Source organism: Schistocerca gregaria, chromosome 2 (assembly GCF_023897955.1).
Source record: "Schistocerca gregaria isolate iqSchGreg1 chromosome 2, iqSchGreg1.2, whole genome shotgun sequence".
NCBI lineage: Eukaryota > Metazoa > Arthropoda > Insecta > Orthoptera > Acrididae > Schistocerca > Schistocerca gregaria.
In genome coordinates this window covers 74,572,268-74,588,296 of record NC_064921.1, presented here as the reverse complement: position 1 = coordinate 74,588,296, position 16,029 = coordinate 74,572,268, and positions in this window count along the sequence as shown.

Here is a 16,029-nt window from a genome sequence, read left to right as displayed (position 1 = left end):
GGATATAGTAGTGCACCCAAGTTTCATCTGTGGTCACAAACTACCGTAAAAAAAATTGTTCGTTTCTTCCACAACGGGCCTAACAGTGTTCCGATATGTCAACTCTCATGCGCTTTTGATCCAGCGTTAAGAGTCGCGGCACCCATCTTGCAGACAATTTTTTCATTTCTAATCCTTCACTTGTATACCCTATCAGATGACATCTGGCAAACGTGAGCAATTTCACGATCTTTCGCTGCTGCTATGGTCGCAGGTTCGAATCCTGCCTTGGGCATGGATGTGTGTGATGTCCTTAGGTTAGTTAGGTTTAAGTAGTTCTACGTCTAGGGGACTGATGACCTCAGATGTCAAGTCCCGTAGTGCTTAGAGCCATTTGAACCATTTCACGCACTTTCAATCGGCGGTTCTCCATGACCATTTTGTGCACTTTTGCAATGATTTCTGGAGTAGTGACACATCTTAGCCGACCATTGCGCTAATCATCATCTAAGCTCTTCCAACCAAATTTAAATTCATTTGTGCACTTGGGAACAGTTGAATATGAAGGACCCGAGTCCCCCAGTGTATTGTGGAAATCGTCATGAATGTCCTTTGCTTTCATACCTATATTTACAAACTACTTAATCACTGCTCTTCTTATTCTTCTTTTTTTGAATCTCGATTTTTTACATCTTCGCAAATCACTGCGCTGGAACAACCACAGAGCCACGTCTCCGCCACAGCTCTCTTCCAAGAGCACTGACGTGACACGCGTTTCCAGGCATCAGTCCAATGAATGTCACGTGAACAATTCGTTGCCCTAGCGCTGACCTCTCATGGTGATTCCGAGAACTTTTAAGCCACCCTCGGACAAAATTTCGCTCGCTTCTTCAGCCTACATACGTAAAATCATGACTTTAGGAGACCATTAAAGTCTACAACTGTGTGCCCTATCATTTCAAAATAGAATGAGAAAGTTTGCGAGCGGAAAAACGAGTGAATCCGAAAACACTAGTTTTTAATTTTTTACACGAAAAGTAAAAGTTTTACTGAGGAACTATCTATAGAGACAGGTGAACCATTGCTTAGTCTACATCTCCTTTCCCAAGGTGGCTTCCTTCAACTTCCCGGATGATGCCCCCTCCTATGAACTCTGATCCTCACCTCCACCTCCTTTCCTCTGTCGTTTCCACGGGTTCCCTCTTCGCCCCACCCTCCCTTCCATCCTGTTTTTTCCTCCTCTCTCTGCCTCCTTCCCCCCCCCCCCCTCCCAAGTCCTTTTGCATTCCCTTCCTCTTTCCCCCACTCCCTCTCGCGTCTGCCCACCCCCCCCCCCCCCACCCCCCACCTGTCCTCTTATGGGTCATCGTCCTTTTAGTGCAGTGTTCAAGTGAGTGTTCAGTGTCTGTACGTCTTTTCCAAAGTGTTGCGAACAGAAATCATGTTGTCGCTGTGTGTGATTTTTATCTCTTGCGAACAGAAACCAGACTGTCGCCGTGTTTTTTAATTGTCTGTCTATTATTTTAACTGTATGCTTCCTGTGTATTTTATTAGAATCGCCAACCCTTTGTTTTATGTTTTAAGTTCCACAATTTTCCGCCATTTTATCATTTAAGTCACCTATTTTATCGCCTGATTTTATTATTTGCTTCCTTCATTTTTTTTAATACTGATACTGATCTTCGGCCTGACATGGCTGCTTGTCCTGTTCCAGAGGCTGCCTCTCGGTCTGCAAGATCTGGGCGGTCGCAGAGGGTGGGCTTACTGGTAGTTGGGAGCTCCAACGTCAGGCGCGTATTGGGGCCCCTTAGGGATATGGCAGTAAGAGAGGGGAAGAAAACCAATGTGCACTCCGTGTGCATACCGGGGGGAGTCATTCCAGATGTGGAAAGTGTCCTTCCGGATGCCATGAAGGGTACAGGGTGCACCCATCTGCAGGTGGTCGCTCATGTCGGCACCAATGATGTGTGTCGCTATGGATCGGAGGAAATCCACTCTGGTTTCCGGCGCCTATCTGATTTGATGAAGACTGCCAGTCTCGCTAGCGGGATGAAAGCACTCACCATCTGCAGCATCGTCGACAGGACTGACTGCGGACCTTTGGTACAGAGCCGAGTGGAAGGTCTGAATCAGAGGCTGAGACGGTTCTGCGACCATGTGGACTGCAGATTCCTCTACTTGCGCCATAGGGTGGTGGGGTTTCGGGTTCCGCTGGATAGGTCAGGAGTCCACTGCACGCAACAAGCGGCTACACGGGTAGCAGGGGTTGTGTGGTGTGGGCTGGGCGGTTTTTTAGGTTAGATGGCCTCGGACAAGTACAGAAAGGGCAACAGCCTCAACGGGTGCGGGGCAAAGTCAGGACATGCGGGGACCAAGCAGAAATCGGTATTGTAATTGTAAACTGTCGAAGCTGCGTTGGTAAAGTACCGGAACTTCAAGCGCTGATAGAAAGCACCGAAGCTGAAATCGTTGTAGGTGCAGAAAGCTGGCTGAAGCCAGAGATAAATTCTGCGAAATTTTTACAAAGGTACAGAAGGTGTTTAGAAAGGATAGATTGCGTGCAACCGGTGGTGGAGTGTTCGTCGCTGTTACTAGTAGTTTATCGTGTAGTGAAGTAGAAGTGGATAGTTCTTGCGAATTATTATGGGTGGAGGTTACACTCAACAACCGAGCTAGGTTAATAATTGGTTCATTCTACCGACCTCCCGATTCAGCAGCATTAGTGGCAGAACAACTGAGAAAAAATATGGAATAAATTTCACATAAATTTTCTCAGCATGTTATAGTGTTAGGTGGAGATTTCAAGTTACCAGATATAGACTGGGACACTCAGATGTTTAGGACGGGTGATAGGGACAGAGCATCGAGTGACATTATGCTGAGTGCACTATCCGAAAATTACCTCGAGCAATTAAACAGAGAACCGACTCGTGGAGATAACATCTTGGACCTACTGATAACAAGCAGACCCGAACTTTTCGACTCTGTATGTGCAGAACAGGGAATCAGTGATCATAAGGCCGTTGCAGCATCCCTGAATATGAAAGTTAATAGGAATATAAAAAAAAGGGAGGAAGGTTTATCTGTTTAGCAAGAGTAATAGAAGGCAGATTTGAGACTACCTAACAGATCAAAAAGAAAATTTCTGTTCCGACACTGACAATGATGAGTGTTTATGGGAAAAGATCAAGGCAATCGTAAAATGCGTTTTAGACAGGTACGTGCCGAGTAAAGCTGTGAGACGGGAAAAACCCACCGTGGTACAACAACAAAGTTAGGAAATTACTGCGAAAGCAAAGAGAGCTTCACTCCAAGTTTAAACGCAGCCAAAACCTCTCAGACAAACAGAAGCTAAACGATGTCAAAGTTAGCGTAAGGAGGGCTATGCGTGAAGCGTTCAGTGAATTCGAAAGTAATATTATATGTAGCGACTTGACAGAAAATCCTAGGAAGTTCTGGTCTTACGTTAAATCAGTAAGTGGCTCGAAGCAGCATATCCAGACACTCCGGGATGATGATGGCAGTGAAACAGAGGATGACACGCGTAAAGCTGAAATACTAAACACCTTTTTCCAAAGCTGTTTCACAGAGGAAGACCGCACTGCAGTTCCTTCTCTAAATCCTCGCACAAACGAGAAAATGGCTGACATCGAAATAAGTGTCCAAAGAATAGAAAAGCAACTGGAATCACTCAACAGAGGAAAGTCCACTGGACCTGACGGGATACCAATTCGATTCTACACAGAGTACGCGAAAGAACTTGCCCCCTTCTAACAGCCGTGTACCGCAAGTCTCTAGAGGAACGGAAGGTTCCAAATGATTGGAAAAGAGCACAGGTAAACCCAGTCTTCAAGAAGGGTCATCGAGCAGATGTGCAAAACTATAGACCTATATCGCTGACGTCGATCTGTTGTAGAATTTTAGAACATGTTTTTTGCTCGAGTATCATGTCGTTTTTGGAAACCCAGAATCTACTCTGTGGTAATCAACATGGATTCCGGAAACAGCGATCGTGTGAGACCCAACACGGTTTATTTGTTCATGAGACCCAGAAAATATTAGATACAGGCTCCCAGGTAGATGTTATTTTTCTTGGCTTCCGGAAAGCGTTCGATACAGTTCCGCACTGTCGCCTGATAAACAAAGTAAGAGCCTACGGAATGTCAGACCAGCTGTGTGGCTGGATTGAAGAGTTTTTAGCAAACAGAACACAGCATGTTGTTATCAATGGAGAGACGTCTACAGACGTTAAAGTAACCTGTGGCGTTCCACAGGGGAGTGTTATGGGACCATTGCTTTTCACAATATATATATATATATATATATATATATATATATATATATATATATATATATATATATATATATATATATATATGACCTAGTAGATAGTGTTGGAAGTTCCATGCGGCTTTTCGCGGATGATGCTGTAGTGTACAGAGAAGTTGCAGAATTAGAAAATTGTAGCGAAATGCAGGAAGATCTGCAGCGGATAGGCACCTGGTGCAGGGAGTGGCAACTGACCCTTAACATGGAAAAAATGTAATGAAGTGCGAATACATAGAAAGAAGGATCCTTTATTGTATGATTATATAATAGCGGGACAAACACTGGTAGCAGTTACTTCTGTAAAATATCTAGGAGTATGCGTGCGGAACGATTTGAAGTGGAATGATCATATTAAATTAATTGTTGGTAAGGCGGGTACCAGGTTGAGATTCATTGGGAGAGTCCTTAGAAAATGTGGTCCGTCAACAAAGGAGGTGGCTTACAAAACACTCGTTCGACCTATACTTGAGTATTGCTCATCAGTGTGGGATCCATAGCAGATCGGGTTGACGGAGGAGATAGAGAAGATCCAAAGAAGAGCGGCGCGTTTCGTCACAGTGTTATTTGGTAACCGTGATAGCGCTGCGGAGATGTTTAACAAACTCAAGTGGCAGACTCTGCAAGAGAGGCGCTCTGCATCGCGGTGTAGCTTGTTAGCCAGGTTTCGAGAGGGTGTGTTTCTGGATGAGGTATCGAATATATTGCTTCCCCCTACTTATACCTCCCGAGGAGATCACGAATGTAAAATTAGAGAGATTAGAGCGCGCACGGAGGCTTTCAGACAGTCGTTCTCCCCGCGAACCATACGCGAATGGAACAGGAAAGGGAGGTAACGACAGTGGCACGTAAAGTGTCCTCCGCCACACACCGTTTGGTGGCTTGCGGAGTATAAATGTAGGTGTAGATGTAGATGTAAAACAAATTCTGTAGGCTGAAGAGCGGCGTACTAAGCTGCTGCCAGCAGGAAAAAACAGTCCGCACTGGATTACTTCAAATTAATGAAAACAACAGCTCGCCACTTGGACGTGTGTGCCACACGACGTTTCGGTGCGCCACTCGTGCCTACAGACTAACGTGGCTCGGACCACGAAGAGACGCATCTCCGCCGCTCCACCCCTACGTGACCTGCTTCGTCTGTTAACATGGAGCTGGCGTAAAACATCGTCACGTCCCCAGCAGAATTCCGCGCCATGCCATTTCTATATGAATTGGGACTCACTTTTGTCGTTCCTGGGGATATTCTCTAGTCCACCTTCCCTGCATTACTGCTCAGGTCCTCTGCTGTTTCTAACATTTCTTCTCTTGACTCTGACATTCTGTAATGCAATCTGTAAACGCTGGTTCCTGCAGATTTACCTTTAGATGGGTGCCTTTTTGAACTCTTTTCATCTTGCATGCAACTTTTTCAAGAACAATGTTAAATCATACGGGTAACATTGTGTGACCTTGTATTCGTATCTCCACTTCCTTTGACAGTCCTCCTTCATATTTCACTTGAGCTTTCTTCTATATTATGAACGCTTTTATCACGTTATCTAATTTCTCAGGTACTCCAAACTTCCTAAGGATATCATATAGTCTCACTCTACGGATACTATCGTATCCTTTCAAAAAATTACCAACACTATTCTGAATCCAGAACAACCACCTCTGACCGTAATAACGGCCTTCATACGCCTGGGCATTGAATCAAACACAGCTTGGATGGCGTGTACAGGTACAGCTGCCCATGCAGCTTCAACACGATACCACAGTTCATCAACAGTAGTGACTGGCGTATTGTGACGAGCCAGTTGCTCCCCCACCATTGACCCTACGTTTTCAATTGGTGAGAGATCTGGAGATTGTGCTGTCCAGGATAGCAGTCTAACATTTTCTGTATCCAGAAAGGCCCCTACAGAACCTGTAACATGCGGTCATGCATTATCCTGCTGCAATGTAGGGTTTCGCGGGGATCGAATGAAGGGTAGAGCCACGGGTCGTAACACATCTGAAATGTAACGTCCACTGTTCAAAGTGCCGTCAATGCGAACAAGAGGTGACTGAGACATGTGACCAATGACACCCCATACCATCCCGCCGGGTGATACGTCAGTATGGCGATGACGAATACACGCTTCCAATGTGCATTCACCGCGATGTCGACAAACCCGGATGCAGCCATCATGTTGCTGTAAACACAAGTTGGATTCATCCGAAAAAATGACGTTTTGCCATTCGTGCACCCAGGTTCGTCGTTGAGTACACCATCGCAGGCGCTCGTGTCTGTGATGCAGCGTCAAGCGTAATCGCATCCCAGCCATGGTCTCCGAGCTGACAGTCCATGCTGCTGCAAACGTCGTCGGACTGTTCGTGCAGATGGTTGCTGTCTTGCAAACGTCCCCATCTGTTGTCTCAGGGATAGAGACGTGGCTGCACGATCCGTTACAGCCATGCGGATAAGATGCTCGACTGCTAGTGATACGAGGCCGTTGGGATCCAACACGGCGTTCCGTATTACCCTTCTGAACTCACCGATTCCATATTCTGCTAACAGTGATTGGATCTCGATCAACGCGAGCAGCAATGTCGCTATACTATAAACCGCAATCGCGATAGGGTACAATCCGACCTTTACCAAAGTCGGAAACGTGATGGTACGCATTTCTTCTCCTTACATGAGGCATCACAACAACGTTTCACCAGGCAACGCCGGTCCACTGCTGTTTGTGTATAAGAAATCGGTTGGTATCAGCAAGTTTTAGGTGTCGCCACCGGCGCCAACCTTTTGTGAATGCTTTGAATATATATATATATATATATATATATATATATATATATATATATATATATATATATATGTGTGTGTGTGTGTGTGTGTGTTCGTTGTCATCATCATTTTATGCTAATCGACACGCAAGTCACCGGTATGGCGTCAAATAAAAGTACTTACACCAGGGAATTCAACATTCAGGATGGATCTCGCGCAAAAAATACCATATAGATCATTCAGGTTTTTTTACCTCTTAGGTCCTTTGTACTTCGGCCATCATATTGCGTTCTTCTGCCCAAATAGCATTCTATATCTACGCCTTTTAGTGTCTTATTTCTTAATCGAATTTCTGCACATACAAACCAACTCCACACATCTAGCGGTCACAGGCACTGTAGACCATGCGCTGCTTCCAGAGACTGCCTTCATTCCTTTCTGATTTGTGCTCCCTTCCTCAGTTGTCTCCAGTCTCAATGGCCGCCAGATTCTTCACCAGATCGTGCATCGAACGCTCCCTTGGTCATCCTGTGGGGCGTCTGGTGTTTGGTTTCCCCTCAAATTCTTTCATCGCCTTTCATCTTGCATGGGCTACATGCCCTGTCCAATGGATTCTATTGCTCTTCAGCTACTGTAGTTTGTTGGTTGTTGCTTCGAGAGGTATATTTCCTCATGCCTATTTCTCCTCCATTCTCATTTATCTAAAGTTGGTCTCTATAACTTCCCCATTAAATTGATAATTTTTCTTTCACGCTATGTCATGCCCCACGCTTCTGAACCGTAGAAGACTACTGGGCATGTCATTGTGTTATACAGGGTGGTTTTTTTTTCCCACCACGTACAAATTTTAGGGAGTGATCGATGAGAAGATACAGAACAAAAAAGGTCTAATGAACTTATGTTCGAAATGCATGTTTTCCACGCTAGAGACCATTTATTCAACCATAGAAAAACAGAACGAAAATGGTGAAATGAACCTATGTCCGGAACTGCTTGGTTTCCACGCTAGAGACCATTTATTCAATCATACATTGTTACAGAGATTGCGGTCTAATACGTGCCGTACCATTCAGCCACAGTTACAGTATGTGATGAAAATGGCTTCCATGTGCCTCAACGCATGCTTGTACGCACCGTAGCGTGTTCTGTCTCACACGTTCACATCGCCTAGGCAGCATCCAAACAGTGTCAAAGGCTGCATGAATACGCTGCTTCAGTGTTTCCACATCTGGAATGGACTCCGCATACACGATGGCCCCTTAACCAGAAATCCCACGGGTTGAGATATGGCACTTCTTCCCGCATGCTCCATCGGACGGAAAGCCGTTGGAGCGTACGGCGTGAAACATCTGAAAGCAAACGCCACGCAAAAATTGTCGAAAGGTTCCAGGCCAGAAAAGGGAGGGTTATTGTTTTGGGGATGTTTGCGTGGGATTCTATGGGTCATCTCGTCACTGTCCACAATGGATCAAGAGAAGTATGCATCTATCCGTGGTAACCATACCCATCCCTAAAAAGGTTTATTTTTCCTCGGCACCATCACGACAATGCAACGTGCCACACAGCTCGCAATGTAGGTGCGTGGTTCGAAGAGCACCAGGATGGGTTTACCGTGCTCCGTTGGCCACTAGACTCCCCGGATTTAAGGCCGATCGAGAATCTGTGGGACCATCTCAATCAGGCTGTTCGTGTTATGAATCCTTACCCGAGAAACCTGGCGCAGCTGATCATGTCAGTCGGGTCGGCTTGAGTCCATACCCCTCTCAGTAATGTGGCGGTCTTCCTGCCCGTCTCTCGGCGGTCCAAGCTGCAAAAGTTAGCTGTTTAGGCTTTTGATAGGTTGTCACACTACTTTGACAGTGTGTTACTGTGCTTTGGATTAAAGTTCACTCAGTCATTTTGTGCAATGAAACAGTGGACGTCTTCGCCACGGAAGATGCCTCAATAGATATATTTCTGACCTACCATTCACCGACTTTTTACAGCATGAAAAATTATAGATTAAGTTCCTGTGGGAATAGGAACATATTATGGATGTGCTAAAACCTACAAACCTTGCATTCCTTGGGTTCGTAACATGTGAGTACATTGCACGTGACAAATACTCGTGATCAGATTCAATCACGACAAGTTCCCGGCAAATTTGTAAACTCACAACTGAGAAATTCAGATACTAGAGACATTAATCATTTGATATTCGCTTGTGCTTGTCTCAAGTTCCAGCACCATTCGGAACAAACTATTCCTCTTCGAAGTGAGATAGCTTAGAGTACTATTCTCTTGAAGTGTAACTGGTTAATAAAGAATGAAAAGGCAGTTCCTAATTGTGATAGTTTTTAGGATCACAAATCTATAGGTAAGGTACAATCACCATTTTGAGTGGTTTGCTATAAAATGTTTGTATCTCAAAAAGTTTTTGGAGAAGAATTTAAGAATTACTTCTGTGTTTACACATTGAGGCACAAAGAGAAATAGAGTTTTGCACTTCAATGGAGAAGTATTGTAGTGTCTCAAACGTAGGGGTGCCCGTAACCAGGGGAAAGGGGGCCACAGCCTACCCCCTCACGCCCCCCCCCCCCCCTAATTCTTAAGGAAAGGAAAAGATACTGCGTAGCCAGATTTCTTTCTTTGAAGAGAATGATTTTAAAAATCGGTGTTATTTAGGTTTTCAACTGGCTCTCAACTAGAACTTTTTTGTAGCTACTTGCTGCGCCAAAATATTAAAAATACTCCATACCCCTAGATCTTGCCCCCCCCCCCCCCCCAAAAAAAAAGAAAAGTTATTCCATGGACGCTCTTGATCCAAAGTAAATCCAGTCGAAATAACAAACGGATGAGATTTACACGGTGCATAATGGCGCGGTATACCGAAAATCGTATTATACTACAGAAAAATCGCTAATTCATTGTATTCTATAGTGTCTACTGTCCATCTCTTCATCTCTGAGACTGAATATTGAGACGTGGTGTTTAGGGGAAGGTAAATTTGGGGTGGACGGGGCCTTACCACCTACCGCTGGTTGCTCAGTTTCTTTTTTTTAAAACACGTACACTTTATTTGGAACCAATTACATATAAGGTTGACGACAAGGAACAACTATACAATTTGACTGTTAAGACAATATCTAATTAAAAATTCCTTAGACAAATCGCATTCACGGCTGAAGGACTTATTGACCAGATATTCAGATTATTTGTCGGCTGAAGGCCACGAGCAATACTTCACAACAATTAACGGCTGAAGGCCTGAATTACAAATGCGGAAGACAATTACACGTTGAATACACCAAAACCATTTTTTAAATAAATTAAAAAATTGACTGTAACACAAGCTACACTGACGCCTGAAGGCCTTATTAAGAAGAACTCAGATATTCGTCGGCTGAAGGCCACAAGCAATAGGAATAATTTGTTGTTGTGGTGGTCTTCAGTCCTGAGACTGGTTTGATGCAGCTCTCCATGCTAATCTATCCTGTGAAAGCTCCTTCATCTCCCAGTACATACTGCAAGCTACATCCTTTTGAATCTGCTTAGTGTATTCATCTCTTGGTCTCCGACTACGATTTTTACCCTCCACGCTGCCTCCAATGCTAAATTTGTAATCCCTTGATGCCTCAGGACATGTCCTACCAACCGATCCCTTCTTCTAGTCAAGTTGTGCCACAAACTTCTCTTCTCCCAAATCCTATTCAATACCTCCTCATTAGTTACGTGATCTACCCACCTAATCTTCAACATTCTTCTGTAGCACCACATTTCGAAAGCTTCTATTCTCTTCTTGTCCAAACTATTTATTGTCCATGTTTCACTTCTATACATGGCAACACTCCATACAAATACTTTCAGAAACGACTTCCTGACACTTAAATCTATACTCGATGTTAACAAATTTCTCTTCTTCAGAAACGCTTTTCTTGCCATTGCCAGTCTACATTTTATATCCTCTCTACTTCGACCATCATCAGTTATTTTACTTCCTAAATAGCAAAACTCCTTTACTACTTTAAGTCTCTCATTTCCTAATCTAATTCCCTCAGCATCACCCGATTTAATTTGACTACATTCTATTATCCTCGTTTTGCTTTTGTTGATGTTCATCTAATATCCTCCTTTCAAGACACTGTCCATTCCGTTTAACTGCTCTTCCAAGTCCTTTGCCGTCTCTGACAGAATTACAATGTCATCGGTGAACCTCAAAGTTTTTACTTCTTCTCCATGAATTTTAATACCTACTCCAAATTTTTCTTTTGTTTCCTTTACTGCTTGCTCAATATATAGATTGAATAACATCGGGGAGAGGCTACAACCCTGTCTCACTCCTTTCCTAACCACTGCTTCCCTTTCATGCCCCTCGACTCTTATGACTGCCATCTGGTTTCTGTACAAATTGTAAATAGCCTTTCGCTCCCTGGATTTTACCCCTGCCACCTTCAGAATTTGAAAGAGAGTTTTCCAGTCAACATTGTCAAAAGATTTCTCTAAGTCTACAAATGCTAGAAACTAAGGTAAATCGTAAGGTCAGTATTGCCTGCGTGTTCCAACATTTCTACGGAATCCAAACTGATCATCCCCGAGGCCGGCTTCTACCAGTTTTTCCATTCGTCTGTAAAGAATTCGCGTTAGTATTTTGCAGCTGTGACTTATTAAACTGATAGTTCGATAATTTTCACATACGTCAACACTTGCTTTCTTTGGGATTGGAATTATTATATTGTTCTTGAAGTCTGAGGTTATTTCGCCTGTCTCGTACATCTTGCTCACCAGATGGTAGAGTTTTGTCAGGACTGGCTCTCCCAAAGAGGTCAGCAGTTCTAATGGAATGTTGTCTACTCCCGGCACCTTGTTTTGACTCAGGTCTTTCAGTGCTCTGTCAAATGGAAGGAATAATTTAAACAAAATATTATTTTTAACCAGTTGACACAATCAGACGAAATAAAGAAGGGACTGATCCACAGACAGTGCTCCAAGAATCGCCCTGAGAAAAAGTCCCTGCAGCTGCGCAAGCGGTGAGACAGGCAGCCAAGAGTTGTGTTCACTTAACAGGACGGCAACTCAAACTAGGGACAGCTTAAACGCCGATCATCACACTCGCAAACTAAGATGCGATAACCAATACCACGATAGAATAACAGTTAAGATCGTCAGATGACAAGCATTTAATTACATAAGTTTGCTCGACTTGGTCGGGCACTCTGGTGACCTCATACTTCCATAGGGCAGTGTAAGTATCGCCAACTCCTTCGGCGAGTACCGGCGCTGTCGGACCTCACTGCTGCTCCATCCCCACTGAACTCCGATTCACCACGACCCGTAATTACTACAGGTGGCTCCAAAGATAGTACCACAGTAATCGCTATCGATAAACGCCGCTGCTGCCACTCACGGACAGACAAAGCGAGCCAACATAGTGGCGCCAGTGAGCGCACTAAGAAAACGAGAGGTCATAATCCGAATACACGACGCCAATCTGTCAACGGCATAAACACGAGCCGGAGCACGGCTCAGATATTACCCTTCGTTCGCCCACAAATGAATAAGTAGTATTAAAGGATTATTTTAAAAGTTTTGCTACAGGTGCTTAGAGAAGTACTACCGATGTTCTGAAGCAGGTTAACGAACTGTACCACACGCAGTCTGGCAGAGAACCAAGATGCAAATAAGAACGAGTCTGTAAATCGCAGCGCCTGCCCTCTAAAGTGTTTTGGCGTCAATTATGCCCCTTCGTGAGTCCATCCCCCCCCTCCCCCCTTTGTCGCCGTTCTGATACCCTGCTCTCTTTATACACAGCAAAAGCCTGTGCCAGGTTTCCTGCAGTATTATACTACTCATAAATATTGATGCCGGAAGGAAAAAAATGGCATCTGCGCGTTCGTGGGCTATTTGTCTTGCACTTGTCACGTCTGGGATAGTAATTCGTGGTTAACAAGCTGTACCTCCTACTGGACAGTGAATTGACACTCGAAGGACACGTTAGACGAACCTTTGGACAGTGTTTGAGGAAATCGTTTGATAGCAATTTTCTAACACACCTCCACCACTGTTCGTTGTGGCTATGGTTTAACAATCGAGAAATTACTAAAAGAGCGACAGAATGAATCATTCATTCTGCAGTTTTGTTTGTTGTTAATGATAACAGTGAAAATTTTGGCTGTTTCTGTCTTATATTTACCATTGAGCTCCACAAGTGTGTGGACCAGGGAACATAGAGTATCCGTTTTCTACTCACACGTGCCAATTATTAAGAAAAATCCTCAGCACATATCGTGGTAAGCCCAAATATCTCTCATTTGATCCTGTGTCTATTATGTGATATGTTCTTCGGAAGCCTTAATTTGTTTCTTAACTCTTAGGAAATTGGAAATTTGTGGTAATATCTTATGGGACCAAACTTCTGAGGTCATCGGTCCCTAAGCTTACACACTACGTAATCTAACTTAAACTAACCTACGCTAAGGACAACAAACACACACCTATGCCCGAGGGAGGACTCGAACCTCCGACGGGGGGAACCGCGCTCTTGACTCTTATTATAATGTGGTAACCCAGACATTTTATTTTCAAGAAAATATCATGGCAAATTTCTTTCTTATTTCGATTTGAACGTGACTTAACCGTTAGTGCTGGTGTGAGCCAGAAAATTTTCAGCGGCAGGTTGCTGCCAATCGGTATGAACGCAAATAATTAGGTCGAGCACAACAGCCGTGAGGGTTGGAAGGGACGTTCAGGATCATAGAAAGACGGTTAGAGTTTGGGAACTCCCAGAGGTGGACGCTATGTGACCTTTCTCTACAGCAGGTGGTGCTATCCAAGAGCTACTAAATTACATCTATATGCAAAAAATATGAACTATGGTATAGAAACAAAAAAAAAAACGCAGCTGTTACTCCACATCAGTAGGCCGACTACAGCGAGACTAAGATCACATCTGTACTCCAAATGCTGTACAGACTAAAAGAAATTTTATTGGATTATGAATTGTTTTTAACATTTTTAGTTATACTGTATAATGAAACATAAGAGCAACACAAACAAAAAGTAAGATGATAACCAGAAACCTTGTACCAACTAAATGACGGTTGCAGCATCACTTTTAATTGAACAGTGGCACTGGAACGGACTTGATAACGCCCATTGCTAGTGAATCTTGACAATGACAATAACAGTCCAGATATCGTCAGAGAGCATTTGTGACGGGATACTGTACATGCAAAAATATCCCGCATAGATCAAAGCATACTTGAGCAGTGTTAGAATATATGACTTTTGATTTCAAATATGGTGATCATGCCACACACACAGATTTCACATGCCTTTTTACTTTAGTTTCAACGTATATCGAATGATAATGACTGTTCATACTGAGCTCTTTTGAGCTTCATTTACTTTCGTTTAACACGGTGCTGGACTTTCATATTTTCTGCGTGATTTCTCTTTCTCTCTCTCTCTCTCTCTCTCTCTCTTTCTCTCTCACTGTGTGTGTGTGTGTGTGTGTGTGTGTGTGTGTGTGTGTGCGTATTTGTGTGTGAAGCCATTGCGCACTGGATTTGGTACGGGCAGGTCAGTGAACGTAGCGAAAACAGCACCTTTTTTGCTGTCAGCCCACGCAGGAGCGTCGGGTGTCTCTTTCGACAGAAGCTATGATGCCGGAGCCGTCGAAGAGGGGTAGCGCATCATTGCGTATTTGACAACTGGGGCCCGGCCAATGGCTGAACTGAACATGGGAAGCGGTTCTAGCAGTAGGAGAGCGACACTTTATTATGTTTTTCAGACACCTTTGTGAAGCTAAAAATCTTATGGTTTCCGAAAGAAACACGCTTTGCCAAAAATAATGGCCTAGTCTCATGAGCACCATTCTAATTTCAGCTGTCCTCTGATGCAAGGCTAGTCACTGGGAATGGAAACGTTCCATTTGCAAACATTGTCAGTAAAGTCATGGAGACGGAGCTGAAACGGTATTTTTTAGATGCAGAAGGGCTTTGTGTAATGTGTATGGCGTTTTAAAGCAATCTGTCTCTTGAGGTGATTTTGTGTGTTTGAAGGAGCCCCACTAATGCGTGCCTGTGTATTCATTTCCTGCTATTGATGGGCATCTATGGTTTGTCGGGAAAAACACAAGGCGGTAATATTCTATAAAAATAATATAATGTCGGAGGCTTGACGAAAATGACAGTGGACAAGAGTCTGTAAGCAGACACGCTAGTGGGCGCATCCTTAGGGTTTGGTTGGAGGCATGGACCTGTGTACGTATGGGCAGATCAGCTACATACAATGGAAGCGGACAGCAGCGGGCATCTTCAGAGACGAGCGGAGTTCAGAGTTCAGAGTTGGTGAGACGACGGTGCGATCTTCCTGGAGGACCACTCGCACAATAGTGGCGTTCTGCGCGGCTAAGACGTCTGCGGTGGCCGAGCAGTTCTTGGCGCTTCAGTCCGGAACCGCGCGACTGCTACGGTCGCCGGTTCGAATCCTGCCTCGGGGATGCATTTGTGTGATGTTCTTAGGTTACTTAGGTTTAAGTAGTTCTAAGTTCCATGGGACTGATGACCTCAGATGTTAAGTCCCATAGTACTCAGAACCATTTGAACCATTTCAACCATCTGCGCTGCTGGAGTGTTTGTGAATAAGTACAGTAAGCATAATTAGACCCACCAGTGTGATACGGCATTTCCTTCTTCCGCACTTGTGGAAATCAGTACGATTAACTGTGTCTGATAGCAGTGATTTGCTGCAGTGAAAATATGGATTTTTCAGTTACTATTTGGTCAGCAGTCACTGTTTTTCATCTGGGACTAACAAGAGTCGAGAGTAAATTTCAGACCTCGACAATGGTCAGAGGGACACTTTCTTGTTGGTTCAAGTAACGCTGCGAATCAGCATATCCGTTACTGTTTGCGTAAAGTATTTATGAAGCATTTCCACATTCCATTCATGTTCTCTCTTAATAATTACGCTTTTATTGCATAAATTACTGT